General features: G+C 52.7%; 1 long non-coding RNA gene across 1 annotated transcript; it reads left to right on the top strand.

The window, feature by feature from the left end:
• Positions 1 to 690: 690 nt before the first annotated feature.
• On the top strand, positions 691 to 19,722 carry LOC140908448 (uncharacterized). The gene is made up of 4 exons (XR_012157869.1): positions 691 to 1,320; positions 10,676 to 10,807; positions 14,807 to 14,892; positions 18,422 to 19,722. It is a non-coding gene; the product is annotated as an uncharacterized lncRNA (long non-coding RNA).
• Positions 19,723 to 20,767: the final 1,045 nt, after the last annotated feature.

Below are 20,767 nucleotides of genomic sequence, written 5' to 3'. Positions count from 1 at the left end.
TGCCAGCCTGCAGCTAATATTTGACTTTGTCTCCAGAAGCTCGACTTGTTCAAATAAACCCTTAACGAAGTGGAGTTCTGTTTTATTAATTCATGGTGCCTGAATGCATGCAATATGGTTGCAATTAGCTTAATACAATTCTGGGGCAACACACCCCTCCATCCTGGGGCAACACCCCCCTAAACAATGTAATTAATACGAAGAGGAACAATTGCTGAACATCTATGGGATAATAGAAACCGAGAAGCAATAAACTGCACAGGATTTATAAAGAATAAATCCTACTAGACAAACCTGATTGCTTTTTTGATAGGATTACAAAATAAGTGCCTTGAAAGGCATGCAGATGCTGTAATGAATTTGGAATTTATTAGAGCAGTTGATACTGCATCTCATGAAATCTTCCTTGAAAAACTATTTCAAATTGGCTTGGGAAGGGATGTGGTCATGCCCTTCTTCTTCACTCAGCGCACAGTCAACCTGTGGAACTCCTTGCCTGAGGAGGTTGTGAAGGCTAGGACTATAACAGGGTTTAAAAGAGAACTGGCTAAATTCATGGAGGTTAAGTCCATTAATGGCTATTAGCCAGGATGGGTAAGGAACGGTGTCCCTAGCTTCTGTTTGTCAGAGGGTGGAGATGGATGGCAGGAGAGAGATCACTGATCATTACCTGTTAGGTTCACTCCCTCTGGGGCACCTGATATTGGCCACTATCGGCAGACAGAATACTGGGCTGGATGGACCTTTGGTCTGACCCAGTATGGCCGTTCTTATGACTGAAAGCCACCGGCAAGAGCATAAAGATAAACAGCAAAGGGTTGAGTTGTGGGGTGGGGTCTAGTGAATTACTAGAGGGAACACCTGGAAAGGGGTTAATGAAATTCACAGCTGATACTGCTGTAAACTGGGAGGGGTTGCAGATAACCCAGAAGACACAGGGATAGTGAAGTGGACTTGGAGAGCTCAGAAACATGGGCAGCAAAGAAATGAAATGCGATCCAGTTTGGAGGGAAATAATCTAAAACACAAATACCCAAAGGGAGCATGGAAACTGGAAGGCAGGAATGGTACAGGCAACTGTACTGTACCATGGACAACAAGCAGACAAGCAGTGTGATGTGGAAGCCAATAAGGCCAATGAGATTTGGGACTGCGCATGCAAAGCAAGTGGTGGGAGGTAATGAGAGGTATCCCTCTCTCTGGCTCCAGGGCAGACGCACCTTGAATATTGCCATCATTATCCAGGTGTGGAATGAAACGGACAGATTGGAGAGAGTTCAGAGGAGAGCAACAAAAAGGATCCAGGGACTGAATTCCAAGGTAGGAGTTAAAGGGTTAAATAGCGTATAGCTTGGTGACGAGATGACTGAGGTGTTGGACATGAGTCTGCGAATATCTGGAGGGAGAAGAACTACGTAGTGTGAAACCCACGGATATTTTAGAGCCACGTTAGCTGCTGCAGCGTTAAGGTTCTCCCAAAGCACCAGGTGGGCACGCGGCCCCCAGCACCGGACCATGGGGTGGCGCATGGCCCCCCAGAGCACTGGGCAGGGGTACGGCCACCCCCCCTTCAGTCCCAGAGCACCACATGGCGTGCGGCCCCCAGCCCCGGAGCACCAGGCGGTGCACGGACCCCCCCTCCCCAGCCCCGGTTTGGTGTGCGGTGTGTGGACCCATCTCCCCCCTGCCCTGAAGTGCTGGGTGGTGCGGTCTCAGGGCCGGGCCCCCCCCCGAGTACTGGGCAGCCCCAGCTACACCAAGTCCCATCTGCCCCAGCCCCAGCAGGCTTCCCTTCCCAGCAGAGGAGCAGCCTGCCTGGACTGGGGCCAACTAGCAGCAGAAGGGGGGTCTCCTGTCGGCGCGTGGGTGGGGCCACATGGGGCTGTTTGGGGAGGCACAGCCTTCCCCTGCCTATTAGACGCGCCACCCCTGCATTCCTTCCTTTTGAAGGTGACTTTTCACAGGAGCAAGAACCATTCAAAATCATTTTCATAACCTCGGTGAAGAACAAGAATTTGGGTGATTCTGTAACTTCGAACAGCCCCTTGCTTCAATGGACAGGGTGCCAGATCCATGCCCAAAGTCTGACAGGATGCTGTGAATCTCTTCCAAACTACTGGGGATTATTTCCAAAGTATTCAGGTGGCCAGTCCGTCTTGTTTCTATGAATCTTTGCAGGTTCTGGCCTGAGTACAGAACACTTGATTCATGCCTGTGAGGAAAAAACCCTGTAGATTTACAATTTGAGAACGTATCTGCCATTGCTGATGGCCAGCCCTCTGTGGAGATAGAGGTGGTTAGGGACTATTTAGAAAAGCTGGACGTGCACAAGTCCATGGGGCCGGACGAGTTGCATCCGAGAGTGCTGAAGGAATTGGCGGCTGTGATTGCAGAGCCATTGGCCATTATCTTTGAAAACTCGTGGCGAACGGGGGACGTCCCAGATGACTGGAAAAAGGCTAATATAGTGCCAATCTTTAAAAAAGGGAAGAAGGAGGATCCTGGGAACTACAGGCCAGTCAGCCTCACTTCAGTCCCTGGAAAAATCATGGAGCAGGTCCTCAAAGAATCAATCCTGATGCACTTGCATGAGAGGAAAGTGATCAGGAACAGCCAGCATGGATTCACCAAGGGAAGGTCATGCCTGACTAATCTAATCGCTTTTTATGATGAGATTACTGGTTCTGTGGATGAAGGGAAAGCAGTGGATGTATTGTTTCTTGATTTTAGCAAAGCTTTTGACATGGTCTCCCACAGTATTCTTGTCAGCAAGTTAAGGAAGTATGGGCTGGATGAATGCACTATAAGGTGGGTAGAAAGCTGGCTAGATTGTCGGGCTCAACGGGTAGTGATCAATGGCTCCATGTCTAGTTGGCAGCCGGTGTCAAGTGGAGTGCCCCAAGGGTCGGTCCTGGGGCCGGTTTTGTTCAATATCTTCATAAATGATCTGGAGGATGGTGTGGATTGCACTCTCAGCAAATTTGCGGATGATACTAAACTGGGAGGAGTGGTAGATACGCTGGAGGGAAGGGATAGGATAGAGAGGGACCTAGACAAATTGGAGGATTGGGCCAAAAGAAATCTGATGAGGTTCAATAAAGATAAGTGCAGGGTCCTGCACTTAGGACGGAAGAACCCAATGCACCGCTACAGACTAGGGACCGAATGGCTAGGCAGCAGTTCTGCGGAAAAGGACCTAGGGGTGACAGTGGACGAGAAGCTGGATATGAGTCAACAGTGTGCCCTTGTTGCCAAAAAGGCTAACGGCATTTTGGGCTGTATAAGTAGGAGCACGGCCAGCAGATCGAGGGACGTGATCGTTCCCCTCTATTCGACATTGGTGAGGCCTCATCTGGAGTACTGTGTCCAGTTCTGGGCCCCACACTACAAGAAGGATGTGGATAAATTGGAGAGAGTCCAGCGAAGGGCAACAAAAATGATTAGGGGACTGGAACACATGAGTTATGAGGAGAGGCTGAGGGAGCTGGGATTGTTTAGCCTGCAGAAGAGAAGAATGAGGGGGGATTTGATAGCTGCTTTCAACTACCTGAAAGGGAGTTCCAAAGAGAATGGCTCTAGACTGTTCTCAATGGTAGCAGATGACAGAACGAGGAGTAATGGTCTCAAGTTGCAGTGGGGGAGGTTTAGGTTGGATATTAGGAAAAACTTTTTCACTAAGAGGGTGGTGAGACACTGGAATGCGTTACCTAGGGAGGTGGTAGAATCTCCTTCCTTAGAGGTTTTTAAGGTCAGGCTTGACAAAGCCCTGGCTGGGATGATTTAACTGGGAATTGGTCCTGCTTCAAGCAGGGGGTTGGACTAGATGACCTTCAGGGGTCCCTTCCAACCCTGATATTCTATGATTCTATGAGTAACCATTGGCTGTCACTGGTGATTCAAGCAGTGCGTGTAAGCTATTTGCTTGTTTTATTTTGTGTTGTAAAATCACGTGTACGCCACACCTCCTTTGCACAAAAGTTTGGCACCATCAGAACATCAAGTATTTTGTGGATCAAGACCCAGTTCATGAAGGTCTTACAAAATTTCTTGTGTAATATCTTCAGCAGTGAGGCCATGCACACCTGCCCGCCTTCCTCGGAGCAAGGGTCACTCCCATGCCAGAGCCCGCTGGGAAATCCTCACTGTGAAGCAGGCACGTTCTTGGCCTGCCAGCCTGAGCTGCCAGCCGCGTCGGGGGGGAGGGGGCAGCGTGGGGGCAGCCTCAGATGAGGGAAGTTTGGCGAAGACAAACTCCTTCCAAAGAGAGAGGCCTGCTTCCCAGGGTGCTGCTGGGCTGATCTGGACTTCAGGGCTGGGTGGTGGTGGTGGTGGTGGGGTCTTGGGATTATTAATGAGGGGAAGGATGGTCCAGGGGTTAGGGCACTAGCCTAGGAGAGCGGAGTTTGGGGTTCAGGTCTCTGCTCCACCAGACTGCCTGGGTGACTTTGGGCAGGTCACAGAGCTTAGACTACACTAGGAGACTAGGTTGGCTTAACTATAAGGAAAACATCCACCTCCGGAGTGAAATGAAGCGACCGAAGTCCCTGTGTAGCCAGTGCTAGGTCGACAGAGTTATTCTGACACTCTGGGTACCACCGCGCAGGGAGGTGGGCGACCCACGCTGATGGGAGAACCCCTCCTGGCTGTGTAGTTAGTGTCGACGAGCCCTTAGCCTTTCTGTTCGTGTTTCCCATCTACAGTGGGGATCATCGCACTGCCCGGCCTCATCAGGCTGGTGGGAAGTGCTGTGAGATCCACTGCTGAAAAGTGCTAGGTAATTGGGTGGGGGAGGGTGTGTGTGTGTGTGTGTATGTATGTATGTATATGTATGTATATGTATGTGTGTATATATATATATATATATATATATATAAACTTCATGATTGTCTGTATCCCAGGAGCAGCCTGCCGGCTGAGCCAGGAAGGCTATTCTAGCGGATATGGTGGTAACCTAAGCCTCTAGAGATCTGGGTTCATTTCTGGCTCTGCTACAGCCTCCCTGGGTGCCCTTAGATGGATCAATGAGTCTCTCCATGCCTCAGTTTCCTAGCTGTAAAATGGGGGTGATGATCCTTCCCATCTCCCACCCTGTCTCTTTCTCATCTATGTGGACTGTCAGCTCTTTGAGGCACGGGCTGGCTCTCGGTTTTCGGATGTGGTGCCTCGTACAATGGGTAGGTTTGCCAGGTGTCCGGTTTTTGACCAGAATGCCTGGTGGAAAAGGGAGCTGGCGGCTCCAGTCAGCACTGCTGACCGAGCTGTTAAAAGTCTAGTCAGCAGCACAGTGGGGCTAAGGTAGGCTCCCTGCCTGCCCTGGCTCTGAACAGCTCCTGGAAGCAGCCAGCATGTCCCCACTCTGGCTCCTACGCAGAGGGGCAGCCAGAGGGCTCCACGTGCTGCCCCTGCTGCCCCTGCCCCAAGTACCGGCTCCACAGCTCCCAGTGGCTGGGAACCATGGCCAATGGGAGCTGCAGGGGCAGTGCCTGCAGACGAGGCAGTGCACAGAGCTGCCTCTCCACGTAGGAGCCAAACAAGGGATATGCCTTTGCTTCTGGGAGCTGCTTGAGGTAAGCACCACCCGGAGCCTGCACCCCTGACCCTCTCCCATGCCCCAACCCCCTGCCCCAGCCCTGATCCCCCTCCAAACCCCTCAATCCCATCCTGGAGCACCCTCCTGCACCCCAAACCCCTCATCCCCAGCTGCACCCCTGAGTCTGCACCCCCCAAATGGAACCCTCCCATCCCCCTGCACCCCAACCCCCTGACCCAGCCTGGAGCCCCCTCCCATACTCCAAACCTCTCAGCCCCAGCCCCACCCCAGAGTCTGCACCCCCAGCTGTAGCCCTCTCACACCCCTGCACCCCAACCCCCTGACCCAGCCTGGAGCCCCCTCCTACACCCCAAATCCCTCATCCCTGGCCCCACACCAGAGCCTGCACCCCCAGCTGGAGCCCTCACCTCCCTACACCCCAGCCCGTAGCCCCTTCCCACACCCTGAACCCCTCATTTCTGGCCCCACCCTGGAACCTACAGCCTCAGCCCAGAGCCTGTACCCCCTCCCACACCCCAACCCCCTGAGCCAGCCTGGGGAAAATGAGCGAGTGAGTGAGGGTGGGGAGAGCGAGTGACCGAGGGAAGGGGGATGAAGTGAGCAGGGGGTGGGGCCTCAGAGGAGGGGTGGGGCAAAGGTGTTTGGTTTTGTGTGAGTAGAAAGTTGGCAACCCTAACAACGGGGCCCGGCTCTCAGTTCGGATACAGGTGCGAACGTGGCACAGATAAGCAGGACGCTCCTGAGGAAGGCTGAGCAGAGACTGGGGAAGGGCTGCAGTGCTGGTCTCTGTGTCAATGGTCGCTGCCTCCTGAGACCCAGAGGTTACAGGGATGGCCCCCTGGGCCGGGCCAGGCCAGGGAGGAGAATTGCACTGACTTGCTGTTTCCCTGACCCTGGAAAATGTTCTGCTCCCCAGCCTGCCAGTAGGACACCCCCTGTGCAGTGTCATCCCCCCTCCCTCCCCGGCTAGAGGCTGGTCCACCTGGAGGATAACAGCCTACTACCAGCTAATGAAGTTACTCCTTGGCTCAGGTGGTAGAGGTCTGCGCTAAGGGTCTGAAGGTAGCGGGCTCAAGTTCTGCCGAGAGCCCCTGGTAGGGTTGGTTACAGCAGCTGGGGGCCAGGTACCAGGGTGCCCTCAGCCAGCCCCTGGAGGAGGCCCCTGCCCCATGCCCTATTCTGAGCGGGCTGTCTGCCTCTTGCTGCAGCGGGGACTCACGCTGGGATCCTCGTAGCCTGTAGGTAGCAGCTCTGCCAGGTGAGCCTCCCATGTGAGCTGTCAGGAGCCAGAACGGCTCTGCTCAGGGCCTGGAGAAGTCGCTCTGGGCCGATCGCACAGAGACCCTGTGGCCGAAAGCAGCCGGCGTTGGCGTGTGCTGAGCACTAGGTTGTCGGAGGCCGGGGATGTGCTCAGGCGTGGAGCAGTCAGGACCAAAGGCCAGCGTTTGGGAAGTAGGTATTTCAGCCGCCCTAGGAAAGGCAGGGTGGTGAGCAAAGGAGCGAGCTAATTATTCACTCCGAGGGAAAACAGACCGGGGGAAACTGGACGAGGCAGAAATAAATCACCACAGCTTGGAGATATGGGATAGTTAGCACAGCATGAGCATAGGCTGCAATGTGGCCAATAAACACCACAACAGATCCTCCACCCTCCTTCTCGGCCTGCACCGTGCTGCGTGCCAGGACTGCTGGGGCCTTCACGAGATAACACCCCTCATCCTCCTAGCCAAGATCTTCTGCTGGCCCATTTTCTGAGGTCCCTGCTTGGCTCTCCTTAAAGGGGTCTAATTTTTGGAGGGCGGGGGGGATGACAATCAGGGTCTCAAGTCAGGCGTCCAGTGTCCCTGGTCACCTCTGACTGCTCCTAAACAGCCCCGTAGCTGAACTAAAAGAAATTTATCATCTGGCCTCTTCTTCAAAGGGGAAACAAATAGGAATTCTGGGTGCTCAGCAGCAGGCGGATAATCCGCCAGCCCTGTATGTCCCCCAAGGGCCCCTGCTTTGTGGGAAGAGGAACATCTAACTGGAGCAGAGGGAAATGATCCCATAGTTGGGACCCTCCTTCCAGAGGATGGGATGATTTAGTTGGGGATTGGTCCTGCTTTGAGCAGGGGGTTGGACTAGATGACCTCCTGAGGTCCCTTCCAACCCTGATATTCTATGATTCTGTGATGTCGTGGTATCCTTTTGCACTGAGGATACCTCTCCAAGGGAGGGAACTCCAGTTATTGGGAAGAGACAGGTAATAGTTACGGGGGATTTGATCATTAGAAACATAGCTGGGTTAGTGATGACTGGGAGAACTGCATGGTGACTTGCCTGCTTGCCTCAGTTTCCAGCTGAGGCCTGTCTCGTCTGCCCGGCCCTTGGGCTGGGAGGACGTCTCCTTTGTCTGATTTTTCTCTGCCTATTGTTCTCCTCTCTGTGAGCTGTGTGTGTGGAAAGAGATGCTGAGATCCGTGGGGGAATGGGGAAGGGTGGCGAGAAGGAAAGGTCATTATGCCGGGCAGTGGCTGACAAGCACAGAGCAGCAATAGGAGAGATGCAGACGATTACTGTGAGAGTGATGGCATCTCTGGGTTGGAGTCTCTGAAATCCCGGCCCCTTGTGTAATTATTCATCCCCAGTCAAACCGAGCACAATATGGGTTCCCCCTTTGTTTTCCAATTTTCCCCTAAATCAGTGGGTTCTGGCCAGCTCTCCCTGATCCTTATAGGGCCCCCATCACAGCAAAGTATTTCAGCCCCTCTCAACCTTTAATGTATTTCTCCTCACAACACCTCTGCATGGCCAGGCGGTACTATAATACCCATTGTAGAGATGGGGAGACTGAGGCACACAGTGATTAAGAGCTAGAGTCACAAAAGGACATAGGTGTGTGATGTTGACCACCTCGCAGGGTCCCAGTGGCTGGGCTCCAGCCTGAGCTGGGAAGTCTACACTGTAATTAAACAGCCTTGCAGCCTGAGCCCAGGAAGCTCGTCAGCTGGCACAGGCCAGCTGCAGGTTTTAATTGCAGTGTAGACATACCAGCCATCTGCCCAGTGCGGGTGGGCGTGTTAATTACCATCTCATGGCTGCTCAGCGACCTGTGTGAAATGCGTGGGTGGTCTCAGTCATTTTTCAATCTGGCAAACCCCATGAATAGTCTTCTCAGCTACCTAGGGCTGAGTGAGCACAGAACTCAAAACCACAGTCTTTCTCCAGGAGCTGGCCCTGCCAGGTAATGGCTGAAGGACGTGGATAAGGGATGATGGTACGTATGGAAATATCCCACTGCTTCCACCTATGCTCTGTGAGCAGAGCATATTGGTCACCAGCCTTCACCTTGTTTGGCAACAGTAAGTTCACTTCTAAGAATCCCAAAGGACCCGCGGCAGGGCTGAGAATCTGCAGCAGCTGAGTCTGCCCGGAACGCCTTTGGCAATGTGGGAAGAGGACGAACCATGCACTAGTTCACTCGCCGATACATTGGAATGTACCAACCAGCCTCTGTTAAGCGGCTAATTCGCTAGGTCGCACTTTGCCCTAGACCGGGGGATGAAGCTGTGGAATAGGCCGTGGGCACGTTGTGCAGCTTTTAATGACCTTTGGTCCTGCCCAGCTGGCGTGTTGAATCAAAGCTGCTGATCTGTTACAGAGGCCGATGATCCGATGGTCGCCCAGCCTTGCATTCAAGGGTCACAGACATGGCTGCATTTTATGCCGCTGGACCAAAGCCTGCTGCGGTCTGATAACAGGAGCATGAATTAATAGAGCTGCAGGAACTCAGCCTGAATGTGTCACTTGGACAGGGGTGGTACCCAGAATTATTCACTTCTTCGCACCAAACGCGGCTAAGAAAATGTCTCTGGGGAATTGGATCAAGGGCATGTTAAATCCCAACCGTTCAAGGAGTTTCCAAGGGCCCCGGGAGAAGATGATGCAGACGCCATTATGCCAAGTAGCAAAAAGCCCCAAGGTCATCAGCGTTAGAGAGAATATGTCGGTTATTAAGGAAATGGGGTAGGCAAAGTATCAGACCTGGGGAACAGGCTCCAGGGCCTTTGGCCTCTACGCCCCTGGTTTAAAAAGGAGCGGGAGCAAGAGTCGATCTCAGCTGGAGTCCGATCTCTGGTAGGAAGTTTTCCAGCTCAGAAAAGCCAGTGTCCCATTGGGCACCATTTTAACGCTTTGTGGGCAGTGCAACGACTGATGAGCTGTGGAGAGTGAACTCCCCTCTCATCCTTAATACGGGAAAGACACGTGGGACTGCTAGATACCAGCAAACCGCCCGGCTCAGCACGAGCTGGCAGCTCCTGGGGATCAGTGACTTCTGAGCAGGTTCTGAAGCTTTATAAAGCAGCTGCCTCTCCACCAGCAGGGGTTTGAGCCAGAGCTCAGTGGCGTAAGGGGCAGGTGCTGGTGGCCTGTGATAGACTAGACGATCCGCTGGTCCCTTTTGCCCTGAAACTATGACATAAATACATCCCGGCCTGGAGTTAACAAGCAACGTCCTTGCCTCCTGACACTCTGTTTCATAACTCCACCTAAAGGATGCCTGGCATGCGCTCCCCAGCCTTGCCTGTGACCAGCCAGCTCTTCTCACAGGGGACCAGCCGGGCACCTCTGCACCCAGCCTGCGAGCGGCTGCAGCTAATTATGAAGTTAATAATAGAGCTGCTAACAGCCAGTCCCCTTTCGCCACCTGCCATTTATTTGGCCGTAGATCATTTATCAGAGGTCCCCACACACTTCCTAAAGATCGCCTGGTCCAGATTTATCGTCCCTCCTGCGGTCAGCACTCATTGTCCCGGGGGACGTGATGAATAGTTATGGCTTTTCCTTTCATGAGCTGCATGCATGTGTGTGTGGGGGGGGAGTTCCCTTAGCTCTGCCCCACAGCAGCTGTCTGCCCCCAGAGAACGCTCCTGAGAGCCAGGACTTCTGAGCGGGCTTTTAGACGAGATGGGAACCCCAGGCCTGGAATGCTCCTGGCTATTAATCTACAACCTCCTCTGTTTGCTGGGTCCAGCTCTGACAGCCAGGGGTCTGGGAGAAGTGGGTCCCGGGACACCTCAGCCCAGCTATTCTCAGTGTGTAGCATGGGACAATTGGGGACATTTGTTTTTCTCCCTCTTGCAGCACTGACCAGCCGCTGGGGTTTCAGTCACTGTTATTAGTACCAGTCTCCTGGGAGCTAGGGATGGTTGTTATCGTCCTCCGGATGGATTTATTCTCACCACACCCGGTTCACACAGGGAGCCCCAGGGCCAGGTTTGTTAAGGTGTTTACTTGCCTAAAGATGCAGATTTCTTGTGGGATTTTCGCCCAGATCCTCAAATGTAGTTAGGTGCCTAACTCCCATTGGTTACAGTGGGAGTTAGGCACTTTGTAACAGCATGGTTGCCCATGGGCTGGAGAGCCTGAGACTAAGCCAGCCCTGAGGACCAGATGAGCCCCAGCTGAGAGCAGGCAGCGAGTTCCTATCTCTCTGCACAAGGGAGCAAGGAGCTGCCAGGGGGCGGGTGGTGGGGAGAAGTAGCTGTGGGGGGAGGCCGGGTCGTAACCTGGGGGATGCTCAGGAACAGAAACCTGAGACCCTGTATCTGGCGTGAAGATGCAGCAAAGATCGGCTCCTGCAGAGGCGCTGAACTGGGACCCAGCTCTGGCCAAGCGGGCTGGGAACCCCCAACTAAGGGGAGAGAGACACTGAACTGGAGGGCCAGAGTGTACCTGAGGACCGAATAATTTGGGCCCCAAATTTTCCCATGGACTGGGTGGAGTCTGTTTGAGGAGCCCTGTGAAGGAGGAAACAAGGGTGGGGCGCTGCTGTGGCAGCCCTGGCCATGAGGAGGCGCTGCGGAGACAGTAAGCGGCCAACCTGGTTACATACCTAATTACCATGGAGGATCTGGGGCCTAGGCACTTTTAAAACCCAACCAGGCTTCCCCCTGCGCCCCGTTAAACATGGGACTCAGTGGGCGCACACACAGCGATAACACAGAGCCCACTGGCGCAGCTACCAGGGGTTCTTCACCTGAGTGCTCCTGCCCTCGTGGTGAGCGAAAGGCGTCCATGTGTCATTAACTCTGCCCTGCGGGAGAGGCAGGCTCGCTCCTGATGACTTTGTAATGGAGTTCTAGACTGAATGGAACGAGAAGGCGCCCCTTGTGCAGGGCCTGAGCCCCCCCTCGTGCAGGGAGAGGTCCCCCAAAACGCTCTGTGTTGGCCGATCTCCTGAGCTCCAGTGGGTTAGCCAGGCACTGGCGACTTGCACTCGCTCTGGGTCTCAGTGAGATTTAACCCTTTAAATGATGGCAAAATAAATAGGAATCGTCCGGCTTGTTTCCCCCCATCTCCCATCCAGTCATCTCAGATCACGGGCTGCAGGGGAGTGTGGGTTTGTAATGTTGGTTGCAGAGGGCCGAATTCAGAGCCAGTGAAAACGAGGCAGAAAGTTACACAGCCGGGAGTGGTTGCCAGTGTAATTTGCAGGCTAAGGACAGGGCTGTAGCAAAGAAAGCAACAACAAGAGGGTGTACGAGGTGTGAGAGAAAGCAGACTCTCTGACACTTTCCTTTCGATGCTTCCCATGTTACAACCCCCAGCCTTCTGCCCCCCCCCCCACACTTACTGTTGTCCAACTTACACTCCTATTTATGTCAGGTAGCATTGCCTAGTGGTTAGAGCATTGGACTGGTGCTTTGAAGACCTGGGCTCTAGTCCTGGCTCTGCTACTGACTTCCTGTATGATGTTGGGCAAGTCACTTCCCCCTCCCCTTTATCTGTCACCTCAGCCCCTTGGGGCAGGGTCTGTCTGTGCAGCGCCCAACATGACAGGGCCCGTAGGTGCTGTTTTAATTCTGCTAATAAGTGATAGAATTTAGGTGAACAGCCCCAGTAGGGGAGATTTGTTCCCAATTACATCAGATCTGGGTTTGGCCCAGAACTGGTGTAAACTACAGCGCAAAATCTGGCTTAAGTGAGCAATGGGTAGGAGTGAGTCTAGTGGTTAGGACACAGGGCTGGGATTCTGGACTCCTGGGTTCTATTCTTCTGGGATCTTTGGAAAGTCACTTCGTCACTCTCTGCCTCAGTTTCCCGTTATTTACAAATGGGGTAATGGCACTTCCCCTCCTAGCAGCACTATGGGAATTAATTCATGTTTACAAAGTGTTTGGCTCCCAGCCCAGCTCCCAGTTCTCGGGGTGGGAGGCTGGCGAGGGCGGGGACATGCTGCTGGGGGCTGTGCTCGCAGTCAGCTTCTACAGAGCTCTGTTCAGAGTTCACCTGTCCATGGCTTTGGCCGGTCACACCCTGATCCCCATCTATCCCCAGTGAAAAAAGCTCACCCCACCGTCACAGGTGGGAATCTCTGCTGAGGAGAGAATCAGGGCTGGAAAAGCAGGCGGCTGTGGATCGGGATTGAGGGGCATCAGCAGAGCTGCGTGCAGAGCCCAGGACTGGGACGGCGAGGGAGGGGGCTGTGGGTTGGCGTTGAGGGGCATTGGCAGAGCTGTGGGGGGAGCCCAGGACTGGCCTGTGGGGGGGTTCTGCGGTTGGGAACAGACCTGCACTGGCAGAGCTGGGTGGGAGGGCTCCGGGGTGGCTGCATGCTGCATTGAGATGGGGGGGGGGCTGCAAATGAGGCTGTCAGTCCCTCAGTTTCACGAGCCCTGGCACATCAAAAGCACACGGTAAAAGCAGCCTGCGGTGATGAGAGCCTGGGCGATACCCCACCTCCCCCAGCCAGGAGGGCTCAGGGACACAGCCATGCCAGTAACCTCAATCCACCGCTTTCCTCGCTCAGAATTACATCCCAGGTTAAGGTCTCCCCATTGCCTGGATTTCCTGCGTCGCGCCCGGTAACAGCCAGTGGCCTGGCGGTCGGCGCGCTGGGGCTGCGGGTCCCTTCCCCCTGTGCTGTCCCAGCACGCTGCGTTCCAGCTGGGCTCAGCCAGGGAAGCAGCTCCCCGTTAGCGGAGCTGACCTGCAGGTTACCCCGGTAGCAGGGGATCTCGGATGCTGGCAGGGAAGGTGGACCAGGGGCGTGGGTCCCATTTCAGCTGGTGTCATATGAACATGCCTCCTCAGTGCCCAGAAGCAGTCAGGGCTCGACCTGTCCCATGCACAAGTCCCACATGCCTGGCACTGGGTCCGTGCTGTGGATTTGGGGAATGGGTGATGTTCCCTGAGATCAGCCTAAGGCCCTGGGAGAGCATCAAAGGGACTGTCTTGAATCGGAGTGTCAGGCCCATGTCTGGACCCCCTGCCCGCCAGCCTGTGATCTCAGCACGGTTTGATATGAACCGGCGGGTGCATTACATTGGGTTGGCACATCCTGATCTGGGACAGCTGGCAATTAATGGCCCTCGTTCTGGGTGTCACATTAATTAATATCGTCTCGAGAGACGCGTCCGGGAACAACCACAACTAACTGCCGATGACGTTTCTTTGTCTGTGTGCAGCTTAGGAGCTGTCAAGTTTCCTTCCCCACTCTGAACTCTAGGGTACAGATGTGGGGACCTGCATGAAAACCTCCTAAGCTTACTTTCACCAGCTTAGGTTAAAACTTCCCCAAGGACAAATTAATTTTATCCTTTGCCCCTGGATTTCCACTGCCACCACCAAACTTTATCTGGGTTTACTGGGAAACATAGTTTGGACACAGCTTTCCCCCCAAAATCCTCCCAACCCTTGCACCCCACTTCCTGGGAAAGGTTTGGTAAAAATCCTCACCAATGTGCATAGGTGACCACAGACCCAAACCCTTGGATCTTAGAACAATGAAAAAGCATTCAGTTTTCTTACAAGAAGACTTTTAATAGATGTAAAGGAATCACCTCTGTAAAATCAGGATGGTAGATACCTTACAGGGTAATTAGATTCAAAACACAGAGAATCCCTCTAGGCAAAACCTTAAGTTACAAAAAAGACACACAGACAGGAATAGTCATTCTATTCAGCACAGTTCTTTTCTCAGCCATTTAAAGAAATCATAATCTAACACATACCTAGCTAGATTACTTACTAAAAGTTCTAAGACTCCATTCCTGTTCTGTCCCTGGTAAAAGCAGCATACAGACAGACCCAGACCCTTTGTTTCTCTCCCTCCTCCCAGCTTTTGAAAGTATCTTGTCTCCTCATTGGTCATTTTGGTCAGGTGCCAGCGAGGTTACCTTTAGCTTCTTAACCCTTTACAGGTGAGAGGATGTTTTCTCTGGCCAGGAGGGATTTTAAAGGGGTTTACCCTTCCCTTTATATTTATGACAGGAGCTGTTTCGGAAGTGGCGGCCACTGGGGTTATTGGAACGGGGACACACAACACGGGCATCAAACATGGCATCTTGCCCACCCAGGTAAGGCCCGGAGCTGGCGGAATGAGGGCTGGCTGGGGAACCAGAATGCTGTTGGGTGAGAAGTTTCAGAATAGGTTTGGTTGAAAAAGAGCTCTTTGGGGAGAGAGGGAGACCCCCGGGGGGTAGGACGCGCTCACCTGGCCTGTGACAGACCCCGAGTCAAGTGCCGGAGCTGAATCAGGCAGGGCAGGGCCTTGAACCCGTAACTAGGCCGGGAAGAGCTTGCCTGGCCCCTTTCAAGTCAGACACAGGATGCTGTTTATCCCCCACTACAAACCATCTCAGAATTCACAGCTCAGGGTCCAGTTCATCTGCCCAGCCCCCAGCCTCCGAGGCTTCATCCCTGATAAAGTTTGCAGATGACCAAGAAATTGGAGTGGTCGATAATGAAGAGGACGGGTCACTGATGCAGAGCAATCTGGATTGCTTTGTAAACTGGACTCAAGTAAACAATATGCATTTTAATATGGATAAATATAAGTATGTACATGTGGGAACAAAGACTGCAGGCCATACTTACAGGCTGGGGGACTCTACCCCGGGAAGCAGTGACTCTGCCAAAGATTTGGGGGTCCTGGTGGATAATCAGCTGAACATGAACTTCCCGAGTGATGCTGTGGTCAGAAGGGCTAATACGATCCTGGGATGCATAGACAGGGAAATTAGGAGCAGAGACGTTATTTCAGCTCTGTTTTTGGCACTGTTGCAACCGCTTCTGGAATCCTGTGTCCAGTTCTGGTGTCAACAATTCAAGAAGGAAGTTGATACATTGAAGCGGGGTCAGAGAAGAGTCACGAGAATGATTAAAGGATTAGAAAACGTGCCGGATAGTGGTAGCTCAATCTATGTATCTCAACAAAGAGACGGTCAAAGGGTGAGTTGATCACAGTCTATAAGTATCTACATGGGGGAACAAATATGTAATAATGGGCTCTTCAGTCTAGCAGAGAAAAGTCTAACAAGATCCAACGGCTGGAAGTTAAAGTGAGGCAAATTCAGAGTGGAAATAAAGTGTACATTTTTAATGGTGACAGTAATTAACCATGAAAACAATTTATGAAGGGCTGGATTCTCCATCACGGACAATGTTTCAGTCACGTTCGATGTGTTTCTAAACGCTCTGCTCTAGGAATTTTTGGGGGACGTTCTCTGGCCTGGTTTACACAGGGGGTCAGTCTAGATGGTCGCAATGGTCCTTTGGGATCTGTGGTGCACTCCAGGGATGCCGAGCAAAGAGTTGCACAGGAAATGTTCATGCTGTAAATGGAGGCAGCTTGAGGCCTGCTCAGTAATATGGTCTCAGCAGGGAGTGAATCCTGGCATTGCAGCAGCTAGAGACCGAACACACCTGGTAGGTCACAATGCAGCACTCATCACCCAGCCAGGGCAGACATGCCCAGGAGAGGACACATCTGATGTTAGCCTGATTCTGGCCAGGGCACCTTACATAGGATGGGGCTGTTTTTACTGTCCCTTTCCAGCCCGTGATCACATGTCCGCCCACCCCTGTGGATCTAAAAGAGCCCTGGCTCTCCAGGTTTGACACAGCCTCTGGACTCTGGACAGCTTCTCTCTGCAACACAGTGGCACTTGCATTCTCTGGCATCTGCACATGGCGCAGAGGGACACATTGGCCAATCCGTTAGATGCACGCGCGTTTCTGCTGACAGGGATGAATTGTGTTTGAAGTGCAGCTAAGCTCTGGGGGCACAAATGGGAGCAGCTGCCGCTAGGATTCAAAAAAGAACTAGAGCAGTTCATGGAGGATAGGTCCATCAGTGGCTATTAGCCAGGATGGGCAGGGGTGGTGTCCCTAGCCTCTGTTTGCCAGAAGCTGGGAGTAGGTGACAGGGGATGGATCACTAGATGATTCCTTGTTCTGTCCATTCCCTCTGGGGCACCTGGCATTGGCCACCGTCGGCAGACAGGATACTGGGCTAGATGGACCTTTGGTCTGACCCAGTGTGGCCGTTATGATGTTCTTATGAGATTTGAGACCCAGGGAAGTGACGGGGCTGAAGGAGGAACTGCTGTTTCCTATTGTAGTTTAGCTCAAACTAGCTCACACTGCCCTGCCAAGGGACATCAGCCTCTGCCTAGAGGGAGGGGCCCTGTTTTTCAAACGGGAATTAGTTTGGGGAAGTCCTATGCAGGATGTCAGACTAGATGATCACAGTGCTCCCTTCTGGCCTTATCTGTGAGTCTTCTAGGGGCAAGAAAGCAGTTCAACCTCCATGGCCCGTGTCTTCTGAGCCGGCCTGCAAGGGGGCCAGTCCAGCTGGTGGCTTTGGGGATATGGCCATCTGGTTACTAGGGACTGGAGCAGGCTGCACTGACTGAATTCACACAGTGGACACCGAACAGCTGTCAGGTGGGAACAGGTTCCACTCACTGCCAAGCCAGGCCAAGGTTCTACGTCCCCTTCGCCCTCCAACCCCGTCCCCTACAGTACTTTGGGGGAGTGTCTCAATGCCACTTCTCCTGCCTGCTTCATGGATTGTCTGGAGGATTATCTGGAGGGCCCCGTTGCGCTGGGCACTGCACACGCAGAATGAAAGAGGGTCCTTGCCCCAAAGAGATTACAACCAACAGCCCAAGGGAATCGCTTTCAAACGCTCGTGAACTCCCACTTGACTTGTTCTTTGGTGCATGGGGGACAGTAGAGGGTTTTTCTTGCTCTCAGAGAGGTCTCTGATGATTTCCCTATGCCCTCAGATAACTGACACCTGCCTTATTGTAACAATAGTGCATTGGGCTTATATAGCAACTTCCCCTGGCTGACCTCAAAGGACTTTACAAATGTGAATTTAATTAAGCTCCATGACACCTCTATGAAGTGGGGCTGCATTATCTCTCATCTTACAGACCAGGAAACTGACTTGAGAGATCAGTGGCTTGCCCAGTTCCGTTTCATAGGGTGAGTGGCAGAGACTGAAATAGAACCGAGGAGTCCTGACTCGTAGACCCCTGTCCTAACTGCCAGGCAACACTGTACCATGCATGTTTCTGCTTCATTTTAACAGCTGGTACTGAGCAGGTAGGCTCCTCCTGCCTGAGGAATGGGGGCTTTGCGAGGCTGGAAAAGGATTTGTGGTGACATAGTTATAAATGATCGACAATAACGCACTGCTTATGCACAGTCTGTGATCTCCCCTCCTGATTTATGGAGGAGCTGAGGGCCGGTCTCCAGGATGGGCACGTGCTGAAATAAATAGAGCCGTGCTTAATTCAGCCTTTAGACAATCAAATGTGCTTCATTTCTAGGTGCAGAGCGTTCTGTCTCCAGAGCAAAAAATCTCTGTGTCAGAGCTTCTAAATATATCCCGGGCCTCGAGCCAGTGTCATCTGGAAGCAGAGAGGGGGGACAGGTTGCTTTTTAAAATTGCATTTGTCTAGAGCTTCTTGGAGGTTTTTAGTGTTAAAATGAGTCCAGGGGGATGGGTGGGAGGGAGCATTGCATCAGGTCCTGGTGACCTGAAAACATCTAACGTGGCTAAGTAATTTTCAACTTGTTATTTCCTTATTTCAGCCTCAGATCCTACCTTACTTTCACTGGCGTTCAGTATGTCAGACAGCCAATCTCGTGTCGTGGAGAGTGTGCGGTGAGATGGCTAGAGGCGTCACATGGCTTGGCAGTCTACCACATGAGGATATTGTCACCACCTTGTGTGTTTACAATGAAACATCACATAAATGGTTACTACCCTAGAACAGCCCCGATGTATGGGTCCCCTCCAGGCTGTCACTTTCAGTCGCCATCCGAATGTTTAAGTTGAAGAAAATCAAACCAGTGGAAACATACAAGGCTGCTTCATGACATGCTGCAGAGACTGAGTAAGCACGTGGGAAATGGGCTACCCTAATTTTAGGTCAGCATCGCTGATTCTTTGGAGAGCAATAGGGTCCTTGGGAGCACAGGGAGGTAGCTTGCTATAGGACCGCAGCGGGATCCTGCAGAGAAAAGCATTTGAGCCGTTCCCTCTCCTGGGAGATACACTCCACCACTTCACTGCCTTCTGCTGTTCAGCTCACAAGAGAGCCTTGATTTTTCGCTGACACGTGGGTCACCAAAAATAGTTTTTCAGCATTTTTTGCTTTTGTTGTGAATCTGTTCCCCTTATTCTACTAGGGCTGGGTTTGTTCCGGGGGCGGGGAGGGAGGTGGCTGCAGCTCGCAGCATGGGGCCCTGGGAAAAGGTTGATATTTCTGAACTTAGGATGGAACCGTGTTGCCGGAGGATGAGAATGTGTGTCACGTGTCATGCACACGCTGAGCAAATCGCAGAGTGGCACCAGGCTATCCCTGGCACGGAGCTGTCTTTTACAGACGCCTGGAAGTTAGGTGAAAAACTCCTGCTAACCCCATTGCAATACTTACCACATTCCCTGCCCCCACCTCCATTCTGCCAGTGACCCCTTTGTGCATCCTTTCACTTATCCAGGCCAAGATTTATACTAATGAATTTGGGGCCCAATTTGAGAGCTCTTAAAGGGGCCTGAGTTTCTGAACGTGCTGAGCACCCACTCTGTAAGTTCAGGGCCAGTTTGGAAAGGTTTAGCGCCCTGCTGCCATCTCTTGACTCTTTCCACCCAGCCCTCCAGCCCAGCTCACCACGCCACTGCCTCTCCTTGTTCAATCCCTCCTCTGGGTTGGCCCTGAGCAGTGAATTAACCTACCGAGGGACGGAAACGAATGGGAACCCAACACATGCACTTACTGTAACTCAGTGGAGGCGGGATCTTGTTGTCATCCTTCAGAAGGGAGAGCTCCTGGGAGCCCCGAACATTAGAACAGCCACACTGGGTCAGACCAATGGTCCATCTAGTTCAGTACCCTGTCTGGCAGTGGCCAATGCCAGGTGCTTCAGAGGGAATTAACAGAACAGGACATTTATTGAGTGATCCATCCCCTGTCATCAACTCCCAGTATCCGGCAGTCAGAGGTTTAGGGACACCCAGGCCATGGGGTTTGTCCCTGCCCATGCTGGCTAATGGCCATTGATGGACCTATCCTTCATAAACTTACATAATTGTTTTTTGAACCCTGTTATGGTCTTGACCTTCACAACATCCTCTGGCAAGGAGTTCCCCAGGTTGACTGTGCGTTGTGTGAAAAAATACTTCCTTTTGTTTGTTTTAAACCTGCTGCCTACTAATTTCATCCAACATCAGGCCTCATTGTGTTGGGTCTTGGGCATAGACCTCCTGAGAGATGGCCCCTGCCCTAAGGAGTTTACAATCTCGATAGACAAGACACAGGGTAGGAGAAAGGGAACCTTTACAGATGGGGAACTGAGACAAGTGACTTGACCTACGTCGCATGGGAAGCGAGTGGCAGAGACACCAGTGGGCTCCTGGAGTCCTGAGTGGAGTCAGGTGTGAAATTTTCATAGCGAATCTTGCAGTCACTGGAGCTGAGCCTGGCTTTGAGGTTGACTGAGTTTTGTGACTTTAAGAAGTTCACCCCGTGGGGAAATGTTTTTCCCCACTTCATCTCATGTGACTCTCTCCTCCCCCAACTGACAGCAGAGCAGCCAGGACACTTCCCTTCCCCAATTTGCCCACTCAGCCATCCCAAAGCCTCCCTCAAGAGGGCCTGGAACCCCTGGAACTGCACGATAACCTCTCCCCACCGTGCGCTGTTCTGGGACAGGCTTTCCCAGCACCCAGGCACTGGGACATGATGCCCCTGAGGCCTTATGGGGTGTTACCTGCCCTTACAACTCAGTGCAGAGCCAACTGCAGTGGCTGAAGGAAGGGTTTCTCTCTCTCTGCTGTCCAGGGAAAGAAGATGGGGGGAACAGACAGCTTATGTCCCTGAAGGCCCAGGAGGCTGCTGGTCCCATCTGAACATTGCAGCAGTGCACTGAGGTGAA

The sequence above is a fragment of the Lepidochelys kempii genome, chromosome 3 (assembly GCF_965140265.1).
Source record: "Lepidochelys kempii isolate rLepKem1 chromosome 3, rLepKem1.hap2, whole genome shotgun sequence".
NCBI classification, from domain to species: Eukaryota; Metazoa; Chordata; order Testudines; family Cheloniidae; genus Lepidochelys; species Lepidochelys kempii.
Note: the sequence above shows the minus strand (reverse complement) of the source record. Positions and strands in the feature narration are given on the sequence as shown.